This window comes from Mercurialis annua, linkage group LG8 (assembly GCF_937616625.2).
Source record: "Mercurialis annua linkage group LG8, ddMerAnnu1.2, whole genome shotgun sequence".
NCBI lineage: Eukaryota > Viridiplantae > Streptophyta > Magnoliopsida > Malpighiales > Euphorbiaceae > Mercurialis > Mercurialis annua.
The window spans coordinates 10,106,779-10,119,933 of NC_065577.1; the positions used below are offsets into that span (position 1 = coordinate 10,106,779).

The 13,155-nt window shown below is 33.0% G+C and overlaps 1 long non-coding RNA gene across 1 annotated transcript; it reads left to right on the forward strand.

Annotated features, from left to right (window-relative positions):
- The first annotated feature begins 7,517 nt into the window (after positions 1-7,517).
- On the forward strand, positions 7,518-10,021 carry LOC126659866 (uncharacterized). Its single transcript, XR_007635130.2, has 4 exons — positions 7,518-7,773; positions 7,859-7,945; positions 8,839-8,926; positions 9,776-10,021. It is a non-coding gene; the product is annotated as an uncharacterized LOC126659866 (long non-coding RNA).
- The last annotated feature ends 3,134 nt before the right edge of the window (positions 10,022-13,155 follow it).

Genomic DNA, 13,155 nt, shown 5'->3' on the forward strand with positions numbered 1-13,155 from the left:
TGAACCAGATCTGGTGACGAACCCAGAGCTGTTTCGCCACGAAGAAGACGAGTGGGTTTCATTTATTTTAAAAAAAACTAAAAATTGTTTTATATTTAATTTTCTTTTAGATTATTTATAAATTTAATTGATTTATGTTTAATAAAACATTATTATTAATTTTGATATTTTAGGAAAGATGGTTTTTTTGTTTTAATTATAACATTAAGGACTATTTAGAATATTTGTTAAAATTTGAAGTATTGAAAAAAATGTTAATTTGATGCTTGAGGCTGTAATTGAAACTAAAAGGTATGAATTCTAATTATTGAGGGTGCAATTGAAATCGAAAGATCATAATTTGGATAAAATTGATGATTTTGCAACGTGTGATACGCTTAATTTGTATAGTACTTTTTCTAAATATAATATGTTCATTTTATATTATTTTGAGGATAATATGCTTGGATAGGTGTTGTTTTGTAGGTGATTTAGAGAGTCATGAACCGAGAATCGAATGAATTTGCAAAGAAACGAAGAAATTATATCAAATTGATCCTTGTTCATGAAGGGTTGTTTTTTCCTTCTTCAAGACTTCAAATGAGAAAGAGTTCTGCATACGAGTTGTAGTAGACATCCTAACCTTTCCCAAACATCAAGAATTACATCATTGTTGTCTAGCTCAGGTTATGAAGTTTTGAAGATTGACAAAACTGCACGTTGCATTAGTTTACTTACAGATTTGACACTTCTACATTGATTGAATATTTCAGAATACTTAGAGAGCTCTGATGAATTTCTGTTCTTCATATGAAATAAACTAGACATCTCAAGATTTCCAATGAATCAAGAACTAAGACATTTAGATGTGAATACAAAGAGTTATGGCTTTATGAAGTTACTGGTTGCGCAGAAATCCTGCCGGGCGTCAGGAATGAGTAACTCGGCAAAAATCACTTCTGAAAACAGGTCCTGCCGAGGTGACCAGATCCTGCCGGGCGGCAGGAATGGCTTGAGCGGCAGGAATCACGGATGAACATAGAAAAAGTCATGTGGAACGCGCTAAATTCATCGGGAATCAATCCTAATTCCACTCGGACTTATTTTGCAACATAATAGGTGGAATTCTACTTCTAGAAGATTGAGAGCATCAAAGCTCAAAGTCCAAATTGGATCAGGAGTGTTTCTCTACACATTCAACACTTAATCTTAATCCTAAAAGGAGAGTGACTTAGGGCAAAACTCAAGTTTCAATACCTCTATAAATATAGTTGAGCTCAAGACTATTCAATCATTCAATTCATTATGTAGATAAAGTATTCTACTCTTTGTTTATTAGTTTAGTTTAGTTTTAGATTAGTTGTTCTTTAGTTTAACTTGTAAAATCATCCAAGCACAATTTGGATTTCAAGATTTTATTGAAGAGGATTATTTTCAAGTCAAATCAAGTTTGATTTCTTCTTCATTCTCTTTATTTATGCAAATTCTTTATTGTTTGCTTGTTTGCTTTTAACATGTCTAGCTAAATTAATTTACTTGGAATATTGTAAGTAGTATGGATGCTAGGTTTAAATTCTGAAAACTAATTTCTATATCTTTCTTTGTTAATGAAATCCTTAATTATTAAGAGTAATGCTTGTGATTGAGTAGCTAACAATCACATGAATTTAGAATAAATTGTGAGGAGGGGAATTAAGCAATTTAATTGGAAAAGGATAACCAAGGCATAATTACAAAGCATTGTCCGACCACCATATTTGCGTTATGTGGTCTATGTGGCTAACTAATCGATAATGCGTTGATTATAAATTGTCGTTTATCTTCTATCATTCTGTAAGCCGTGACAGTAAGGGTGATTCGGGGTAACGGGTTATAATCAATAGGCTAGCAACATTATAGGAATATTGAGCTTGTATCTTCGATCTATCCTCCATTGCATGTAACAATTAAAATTGATTGACATAAATTAGATTTGTAAGGTATCGATAATCCATATGAAATCAATATTCTAGGTTGTTTGTTATCATTGTTAATTTCTTTTATTTAGTATTTTCTGTTTTTATTAGTTTAAATTAAAATACAAAAACATCTCATATTTGATTGCTCAAATAATAGTTTAGCTAACTATTTTGGTACTAGATTCATTCCTCGTAAGTTCGACACTCTACTTACTCTTTATTACTTGTTAACGATATTGTATACTTGCAATTTTGTGTACCAAGTTTTTTGCGCCGTTGCCGGGGAATGATATCTATATTATTACAACTTAGCTTAATATTGCTTTGAGCGTTTTATTTTCTGTTTTTATTTTATTTTTGTTTATAAGTTGTCATCATGAATTTTGGTGAATCAACTTATCCATATGAGAGCTCCAATGCACAATACTCTAATATGATGGATTATAGTTATATGCAATATAATCAATTTCAAGTTTGTGAATGGTGTCAAGGAAATCATGATCCGGAAAATTGTCCATATTATTATTCACCACCACTACCTTCACCCGATTATTCTTATTGTTTTAATGATCCTTTTAACTCGTTTTCTAGTTGTGATGATACTAATATTCAGGTTGTGGTTGATGATCAAAAGGATAAATCAATATATGGGCAAGCTTTAGAGTGGGCTCGTAACAAAAATCTTGAACATCTTAGTTATCCATGCTTAGAAGAAGACGATCCATCTACTTGGAATACAAGAATCAGTGATCACATTAAATTAATTGGAAAACATGTGTTTGCACAACTTATGAAAGATGATAATTGCTTATCGATCGAGGATGATATCGAGTCTGACACATTATCTATTTCTTGTGATTCTAACTCATGTTTTGTAGGTGAAATTGAAATTGAAGGGGAAGCACAACCACTCCATAGTGAGAATATAGAACAATTTAATGAATATATGGAGGAATTGTGTTGTTTGGAAGTTTATCCTTTATCTTCAAGTGAGAGTATGAAAGATTTAGAGGATGAATAGCCGACCCTAAATGTTGCATATGAGGATGATTTGTCTTATAAAGAGAATGTGAAAGAGAGTGTATTGTCTGAGAACCCACAAGAAGAACCTTATATTCTTAAATTTATTATTGATCCAAAAGTGATTCAAGTGGAATATGCTCTCTACTACCAAGTTAAAAGGGGACCGACAAGAGAAAAGAGGGAAACGATGTTGCCAAGAACACTCCCTCATGTTCGAATATATTCTTAATGAATATATGCGAAGAGTCTAGCTATGGACTCTAACTAAAGCGCTACTTGGGAGGCACCCCAAGACATATCCTTTTTATTTAGTATTTTTTTTTCTATTTTTTTTATTTTAGATTTTCTCTTCACATTATTATCATAGAATTTTTTATGCTTATTTTATAGGTCACTAAAGTTGAAAAGCAATGATGAGTAATGTAACAATGAAAATAAAGATTATCAAATTAAGAAGTTACATCAACAAGGGTGCGCACTAGGTAAGTAATCTTGTTTTTTTCTTGCTTGAGTTCTTATATTTATACATTAAGGACAATGTAATATTTAAGTGTGGGGGTGTTAGTTATTTTACATTAGGAGTTTGTTTATTATTTGTTTTTAAAATTGCATTAGTCTTGAGTTTTAGTTTATTTTTATGCTTAGTTTTTTTTGTCTAAAAGTAAATCAACCTCAATTTTGAAACTTTTTGATCTTGAAAATATAATTAGCTACCCTTATAAAGTTAGAATTATGTGAATCTTTGGCTTTTGTAATCATTTGATTGGAATCATGGTTTTTGATCTTAGGTTAATCACATAATTTGACTTTTGAACTTAATAAATTTTTCACAAAATGCTTTATTACTTTTGAGTTAAAGAATTGTCAAATATTTCAATGAAATCAAATCTTGGACTGCTTTAGATTGTTTGAACTTATTATTGAGTTTTAAAAGGATGTACTGCATGATGATTTTTTTTCCAAACAACACTTAAAGAATGTGAGTTATTTGAGCCAAATTCTTTGATTATTCTTGTGTGTGTTATTTGTTACTTATTTGCTAGAACTTGCAATTTTAAATCAATTTGAGACCATATGAGATAGGTGATGACATGAATATGATTTGGGCATTTAGATTACACATTTTCTTTTCCCACTTAAAAAGACTACCCTTTTCCCTTTAAGATTAACCAATTTTGAGCCAAACCCTTCCTTGTTAATTACACATATTTTCACCTTTCTCCCTTTTCTATTTTCCTACTTTTGACAACCCTATGAGTTAAAGTTTGAACAAAATATTGAAAAACATAGATATGGAATACATGAAAATATTAAGCAATGAAATCACGAAAAAGCAAAAAGGAAAAAACCAAAATAATGAAGAAAATAAAAAACTTCTAAAAAAGAAAAAAAAACGGAAAGAAAAGAAATATTTTGGTTTATGAATATCGAAGTGCTTGATTTCTTGTTTTGAAGTATCATTGAAAAATTAGTGAATGAATTGTCTTGAGAAAAGTAAAGAAAAATGTTCAAATTTTAACTTGTTTAACCTCATTAAAACCTTAATCCATTCCTTTAAGTACCCTAGCCTCATTATAACCGAAAATTAAGTCCCTTTGATTTATGTTGTCATTTGTTTTCAAGTGGTGTAATTTTATTTAAATTGCAAGCATATGCTTCAATTTGTAGCAAGTTAGCAAAGAGCAAAAACTTTAACCCCAAACACTTGTGTGCTTTGAGAGATACCTTGTGAGGAAAAAGTTCGGTTTAAAATTTAAATGTGGTTGAGAATTTGAAGTTCCTTAATGTGTTCATACATCTAAGAAATACTTGATAATGATGAAATTGTGATCTTTTGAGTTGATTTGAACTCATTAGTAATTTTGTGTTTTGTGAACTTTTTGTTAGCTTGAGTTAACACATGGTTATTAATTGAGTTCAAGGTCAATCGAATTCATGATTTGTTTGCAAGTGGTCATTGCTTGCATGAGTTCGGTTTTACTTGGGGTAGTTATTTATGATGGATGATGAAAATTGTTTTGATGTGATTATTTTACTTGAGGACAAGTAAAAAGCTAAGCGTGGGGGTATTTGATACGCTTAATTTGTATAGTACCTTTTCTAAGTATAATGTGTGCATTTTATATTATTTTGAGGATATTATGCTTGGATAGGTGTTGTTTTGTAAGTGATTTATGCAAGAGAGTCATGAACCGAGAATCGAATGAATTTGCAAAGAAACGAAGAAATTATATCAAATTGGTCCTTGTTCATTAAGGGGTTGTTTTTTCCTTCTTCAAGACCTCAAATGAGAAAGAGTTCTTCATATGAATTGTAGTAGACATCCTAACCTTTCCCAAACATCAAGAATTACATCATTCGGCGTTGTCTAGCGCAGGTTATGAAGTTTTGAAGATTGACAAAACTGCACGTTGCATTAGTTTACTTAGAGATTTGACCCTTCTGCCTTGATTGGATATTTCGGAATACTTAGAGAGCTCTGATGAATTTCTGTTCTTCATATGAAATAAACTAGACATCTCAAGATTTCCAATGAATCAAGAACCAAGACATTTAGATGTGAATACAAAGAGTTATGGCTTTATGAAGTTACTGGTTGCGCAGAAATCCTGCCGGGCGTCAGGAATGAGTAACTCGGCAAAAATCACTTCTGGAAACAGGTCCTGCCGAGGTGACCAGATCCTGCCGGGCGGCAGGAATGGCTTGAGCGGCAGGAATCACGGCTGAACATAGAAAAAGTCATCTGGAACGCGCTAAATTCATCGGGGATCAATACTAATTCGACTCGGACTTATTTTGCAACATAATAGGTGGAATCTTCTACTTCTAGAAGATTGAGAGCATCAAAGCTCAAAGTCCAAATTGGATTAGGAGTGTTTCTCTACACATTCAACACTTAATCTTAATCCTAAAAGGAGAGTGACTTAGGGCAAAACTCAAGTTTCAATACCTCTATAAATAGAGCAGAGCTCAAGACTATTCAATCATTCAATTCATTATGTAAATAAAGCATTCTACTCTTTGTTTATTAGTTTAGTTTAGTTTTAGATTAGTTGTTCTTTAGTTTAGCTTGTAAAATCATCCAAGCACAATTTGGATTTCAAGATTTCATTGAAGAGGATTATTTTCAAGTCAAATCAAGTTTGATTTCTTCTTCCTTCTCTTTAATTATGCAATTCTTTATTGTATGCTTGTTTGCTTTTGACATGTCTTGCTAAATTAATTGACTTGGAATATTGTAAGTAGTATGGATGCTAGGTTTAAATTCTGAAAACTAATTTATATATCTTTCTTTGTTAATGCAATCCTTAATTATTGAGAGTAATGCTTGTGATTGAGTAGCTAACAATCACATGAACTTAGAATAAATTGTGAGGAGGGGATTTAAGCAATTTAATTGCAAAAGGGTAACCAAGGATAATTACAAAGAATTGTCCGACCACCATGTTTGCGTTATGTGGTCTATGTGAATAACTAATCGATAATGCGTTGATTATAAATTGTCGTTTATCTTCTATTATTCTGTAAGCCGTGACAATAAGGGTGATTCAGGGTAACAGGTTATAATCAATAGGCTAGCAACATTATAGGAATATTGAGCTAGTATCTTTCATCTATCCTACATTGCATGTAACAATTAAAATTGATTGATATAAGTAAGATTTGTAAGGTATCGATAATCCATATGAAATCAATATTCTAGATTGTTTGTTATCATTGTTAATTTCTTTTATTTAGTATTTTCTGTTTTTATTAGTTTAAATTAAAATACAAAAACATCTCATATTTGATTGCTCAAATAATAGTTTAGCTAACTATTTTGGTATTAGATTCATTCTTTGTAGGTTCGACACTTTACTTACTCTTTATTACTTATTCACGATATTGTATACTTGCAATTTTGTGTATCAACGTGCGGGTGCAAACAAATTGGGGTTAAAAATGGAGGGTTTTTCATAGAATAAGCCTTAATTCTACAAACTTGCATTTATCTATACTACATATCTATTGTAATACCCCGTACGTTTGACGTTGCCGAAATGAGCAACACAATTTAAATTAGTAGTCATAGCGACTAGAAAAGGGAGTTAGCGAAAGAATTACGTAATTAAGGACGAGGATAGGTCGATATTGAAATCTAAAGAAGGAATTTCAATATTTGTAACATCTAAAATAATTAAACGGGACTAAGGAAAAGTAGGAATTAAAAAATAAGATTAAGTCCATAAGAAATTGGAAAATATAATTTTATTGTCCGAAAATATAATTTAAATAAATTATTGACGGAAATTGGTATTTAAGATAATAATATCGATTACTTGGATATCGATATTTTTCAAATTAAAATAAGGACGGAAAAGTGACGAAAATAGTCGTTTTCGCTCAAATTGGAAAAGTGAGCGTTTTAGCCAAAATTTGACAAAATCGATTAGCGGAATTTAAATAATAAGTAGGCGGAAGAGTATTATTTATTTGGACATAAATAATACGAAAATTTATCGAGATTTAACGATTGAGTGATTTTTGGGCTAAATTGGACGAAACAAATGTTAGGAATCAAAGCGAATGGAGGTGGCAATCTTAAGGACTAAAGAGAGCACTTTGCCAAGCTTTATAAGCCCATTAGCTTATGAATATTAAGCCTTCAAGAACTGATTTCCAGCAAAGAGAAAGAAGATGAACCCATCATCTTCTTCAAAGTTCTCAAAATTTCTAAGGCTTGGGGTTTATTCGTTTGACATCGGATTCACGTGATTTTTGCGGCGTTGGAATGAGGAGAAGATTATCTACTGATCTAACCTATCAATTAAAGGTAAGGATGACAATTTTTGGTTAGGTTTTCGGAATTAGGGGCTGTTCTATGTTCATGAATGGGTAATGGATTGTATTACTTGTAGATTCTTCGTTAGACATCGGAATTGAGTGATTTTCGCGGCGACGGAAAGAGGGGAGGAAGACCTACTGATATACAGCTTCAATTCAAGGTAAAAATGAAGTTTTTGTCTCTGAAATTGAGGGTTTATAAGCTGTTCGTGATGAAGTAATGGTTTGATTAAAATCATGATTATTTGATGCGTAAATAATGCTTTTGAATGATTTTTATGGCGTTGCATATCTATCATCTAAGGGCTGATAATCAAGATTTAAAGCTCAATATCTAGTTAGGTTTTAATGAATTAAAGGCTGTTTTAAATAACAAGTTGGTGATGATGGTTAATAAGCTATAATTGATAGTTTATAGCATTAATTATTAATTGGGGGCTGAGTTTGATGTGTTGTGGTGAGATGTGAGAGTTGTGTTTATTGGATAGGCATTGGTGTTAGGTTCCGGAGGTGGAAGACCACCATACCTGCTGGTCTTCCGACCAGCAGGGCTCACGCTGTGCTGAACTCAGCACGGCAGTGAGCAGTGTTGTGACAGCCCTGGTGCGACGCACCAGGGCTGATCAATCAGTCCCTCCCCTTTCTTGGGAGGGCACGGTGGTAGGGGAGAGGGCTGAGCCACCCTTCCCCCGTAGCATGAACATGTCGACTTTCGTTAAGCGCTATGTTATGAAACTAGGAAACGATTTTGACGCAAAATAGTTTATAAATCAATGCTTGAACTAAAGAAATGGTTATATGGAATAGATAGAAAAATGATGTTTAGTTTTAATAAACCATCGAGATATCAAGGTTTAAGGGTTGGAGTTTAGAGATACGTATTTAAAATGTTAAATACATTATCGGTTTAAAGTAAATTGTTGAGTTGGCAAGATTATGATCAAGTTAGAGAATATAGTAGGAGTAAAATACGCCGACCTAAGTTTGAAATTTAGGACTATAATAGATGGTTTACGTTTATGAATTAAACGCATTTAGTTTGTATTCTTGACAGACGCATCGACGCAGCACGTAATCGTCGGAGTTAGTTTAACGGGGTTCGGCTATCATTTTAATGTCGTGCTTATTGGATGGCGAATTTTGTGAGTATACTTTACTTTTGCGTATTATTACGCTATAAGTATATTATTAAATATTTTATTTATAAGTTATAAAAACACATCGCATTATATAATGATTTGTTGTGATTTGAGATTGTATGAACTAAATGGTTATTCTACCGTGAGATACACGGAGTATGAATTATTATACATACATAGATGAGTATATATATATATATATATATATATATATATACTAATAGTTTATGTTTGAAATTTTGTATATCGTTTTGTTGCTATTTGTTCTATGCTTGAAAATGATATGTGATCCGAAGGAACAAGCTACCTATTGGGCGTCAATAGGCCGTGTGATCACCGGTGTCTATAAGAGTCTAGATACGTGTATATAGAAACGTTTGATATGAGCTCATTAAATGTTGATCATATTTATGATTATGAAATGGAATATGTTTGGGTATCGGAAAGGAGGATTATAATTTTGGTAGATACGAGGTAACTCGGTCGAACTATCTCGGGACCCGTATCTAGTGAGTAACTCGGTTGAACTATCTCGGGACTCACACCTTGGGATTAAGTAGTGGCATAAGTAACTCGGTTGAACTATCTCGGGACTATGCCACGTGGTAACGAGTAACTCGGTTGAACTATCTCGGGACCGTACCACTTGGATCAAAATGATTTGATATGAATACAATGCATGTTAGGAAAAGTTAGGAGTTTAAGATTAAGGTTTCCATCAGATCAAATCCTTGTTTGTAATGTGATAATATTATATTTGTTTAAATAAATGAATTTCAATTGCGATGTTATTTTTGTGGTAATACCGTTAGTAAAGTATATCTCACTCAGCTTAAGCTGACCCCCCAATAGTGTTTCCTTTCAGGTTTATTATATGGCGATGTAGTCGAGCCTCCATCCATTTTTCTGGAAGTCTCAGTTGTGAAAGTTTCTACCCTTCTTAGAGCTGCAGTAGTTATGGTAGTAGACTTAGTCGATAGTAGACAGTTTATGTTTTTCATGTGCTCTGGCATAAAGATGTATTTTTGGAAAATGGTTTATCCAACAATTTTGTATATGATTACATGGTATTTTAAATAGGGTGGTTTGTGTTTTTAACAGGTGCCAGTAGCACAGTTTTCAAACGTTATATTGCCGATTTTAAAAAAAATGTATGATTGTTATTTTGCGAAAAAAAAATTTATAGTGAATTTCAGGCTTGCTACGGGATTCGGAACTACAATTCCCATTCCCTAGCGCCGGTCGCGGCCCTCGATTTTGGGTCGTGACAAAGTTGGTATCAGAGCAGTTGGTCCAGTTACCACTGCCAGTCTATGAAAAGTGTCTGTTTGACCTTAAGTACCTAGGAACTACTGCAGCGTATAGAGTCGAGCCTTATTGCCTATATGTGTTTGCTTGAGTTTGTTTAATGTTATAAGCTATCCATTGCCGATTAGAACGTGTGAGTATGAGATTGCTAAGTGTTTAAATGAATGTGATATGCTTAGATAGTTAGTCAAGCTTTAAGTTAGATAGTGCATATCATATATTAAATTATTGGATATTGTGGAAGGGTGGTTTGGACAGTATCTCATGGTTAAGAATTGTTTCTGTTCATATTTGGGTAAAATGGAGCTCAGCTACATGTTGTATCAGAAGAGGAGGAGGTGTCTCCTATTTATTCAAGTGAAATTTCATGTAGATATTGGAAAATGATCAGGAATTCATCAAAATGGTTTTCACACTAACGTCACAGGATCACCTAAGAGCCATGGGAACGAGTACATGTTAGATAGTGATAGATTTTTACAGCTCGGGGTAGAACCATCTCGCCTAAGATGAAAATTAGTAAGGAAAATGAAGAAGACCCATCTAAGGAGGGTCCATTAGAGAATCCCGATATTGAAGTATTTGGAAATAGTCAATTTTGGGCTAAGATATTTAGGTACCGTGACATGAGAAATGAGATAATTTGAAAAGAGAATCAGGCCGAGGCGAGAACAAACAGTATCCAAGCACAGATAGAACCTTTTCTAGGGGTACACTTATGATTGAGGCATATACTACTGCATTATGCGTATGGTAAACGCAATGCCTGAGCTTAACAGAGATAGTGATGAAGTCAACCTTAGGTACATTAAGGGATTAGGACCAGGCTTTGTGGAGGCATATGACTACGAGTCGGAATATTTTGGATCCTTATCTGCCGTAGCTTGTTAGATAGCTAGGAATTCAAGTGGAACAATGGTTTCCTTCCACCCTTTTTCTTCCGACGTGAGAGATCGATATTTCTTATATTTAGGAGTACTGCTCTTTGTATTTGGCATGACCCTAAATTGGTTCATAGAAATAGAGGCAGTGCTAGACGCGCTAGAGAACGCGAACGTGGCATTGTGACCTGAGAGAGGGGTAAGTCCAATCAGGCACCCCATATACGAAATGATTTCTATGTTGTGTGCCATACGTTTTTATGTGATTGAAATGTTTGCATTGTTTTGCTTTAATATGTGATTGATTTGATTCACGTATGCACGTGAATAGTATAAACCGTGCGTTGCATATTTTATATGGTTAATTGCCTTGTTTTTGGTATATGATTGATCATAATTGTGTTTGATCGACATGGCGTGCATATGATAAATAGTATCTCGTGTAGGCATTCCCTATAGAAATAGATTATGATAAACTATGTTTATTAGGATTTATCCTATGCACAATTTATAGTATAACAATTGAACGAAAAATACATAAAACACATAAAATATATATATCGTCAAACGTAATTCCTAATATTACGTTTTATTTAGTGAGAAGGATGGTAAGTGATTAGAGAATAAAGATCATTGTGAAGAGTCGATATGTATGCCTAAGGGCCACAAGATATAAGTATGTGATCGAAAAGATGAATCATAAAGATAAATGGATATTAGAAGATATAGAGTGGGATGTTTGATTTGAAGTGTTGGAGAGGAATAGTTTTGGTTGTGAAACACTTAGACAAGTGTTAGCAGACGACAAAACTTTCAATATCAAAATCATAATAAACTCCAATAAATAATAATAAAAGCCAATAATGTCGCAGAGTGTGTAGTCTGGAGGGACTTACGGTTTTGCAAATGATATGAAGATCTTATGTTTTTAACAGTGCAATTGTGCTCAGACATTGCATATGGCCAATCATAATCACGTTAGCAATGCATACAGTTTTTGTACGAAAAATGTTTTTTTTTCAAAATATAGGTCATGCATCATATTTGTACAACGATGAAAGAAAACGTGATTTTATCGAGCAACTCTTTAGTGATGAGAGCTGTCATCACTCTGAGCCACAATTGTACTAGAGTTTTCAAAGCAATTTGAAATTAAATGAAAAGTTTGAAATGGCCGGCCAAACCAATCAAAGATGATTGGAAATTTGTTTTGTTTTGTAAGAGAACTCCGATGTAAAACCCTGCGACAATAATAAAAATATGAACGTATGCGATAAAATGCACCCCAATAAAAGAATTGAGCCTAAATAATAATAAAACGTTATCAAATCGATCGAGATAAGTAGTAAGGGGTGTCGATGAGATACCAGTGATTATACTTACACAAGGGTAAGAGAAAGTGAAAGTAAAAAGTTTATAATGAAAAGAATAAAACGTAAAAAAAAAAAAAAAAAAAACCCGAAAAGAATGCGGGATACGAGTGGTATATAGAAGAATTGGATAATACGCGTTTAAAGCTTAATACTCGATTAGAGTAAATAAAGAAAGGGAGTAAAATATGGGATGATAGGCTATCAGAAAGATGCATTATATGAGGATTAAAGTGAAGACATAAGAGAAAATTAGATTCAGTAATGTTGTTCATAAAAAGAATTAGGTGGGTGGATTTGATATAAGTATAAAGTTAACCTTGTTGATAATTCGAGTATCAGTAAGAGTTTGATATAAGGATTTACACTTAACCGAGAGTATTTCGCATCGACAAAATTTGAAGGATAATTTGTCGACCTTAGATCAAGAGATAAGATCAAAAACACTAGAATGAGGTGTATACGAGGATCGAGAAATACATTAAAAGGAGGAAAAAAAAATTCTATTAAACGATGGTGAAGACGTCACCAGTCTAATATAAGTAATTGACGTCAAAGATTCGGAAGGTGAAGAAGGACACGACATAAAGTAAGTAATGCCTAGCAGGCATTCGACTTCATAAAATTCAACATCAGAAGGCCATGAAGAGAGCGATTGGTATAAAGGGAAAGG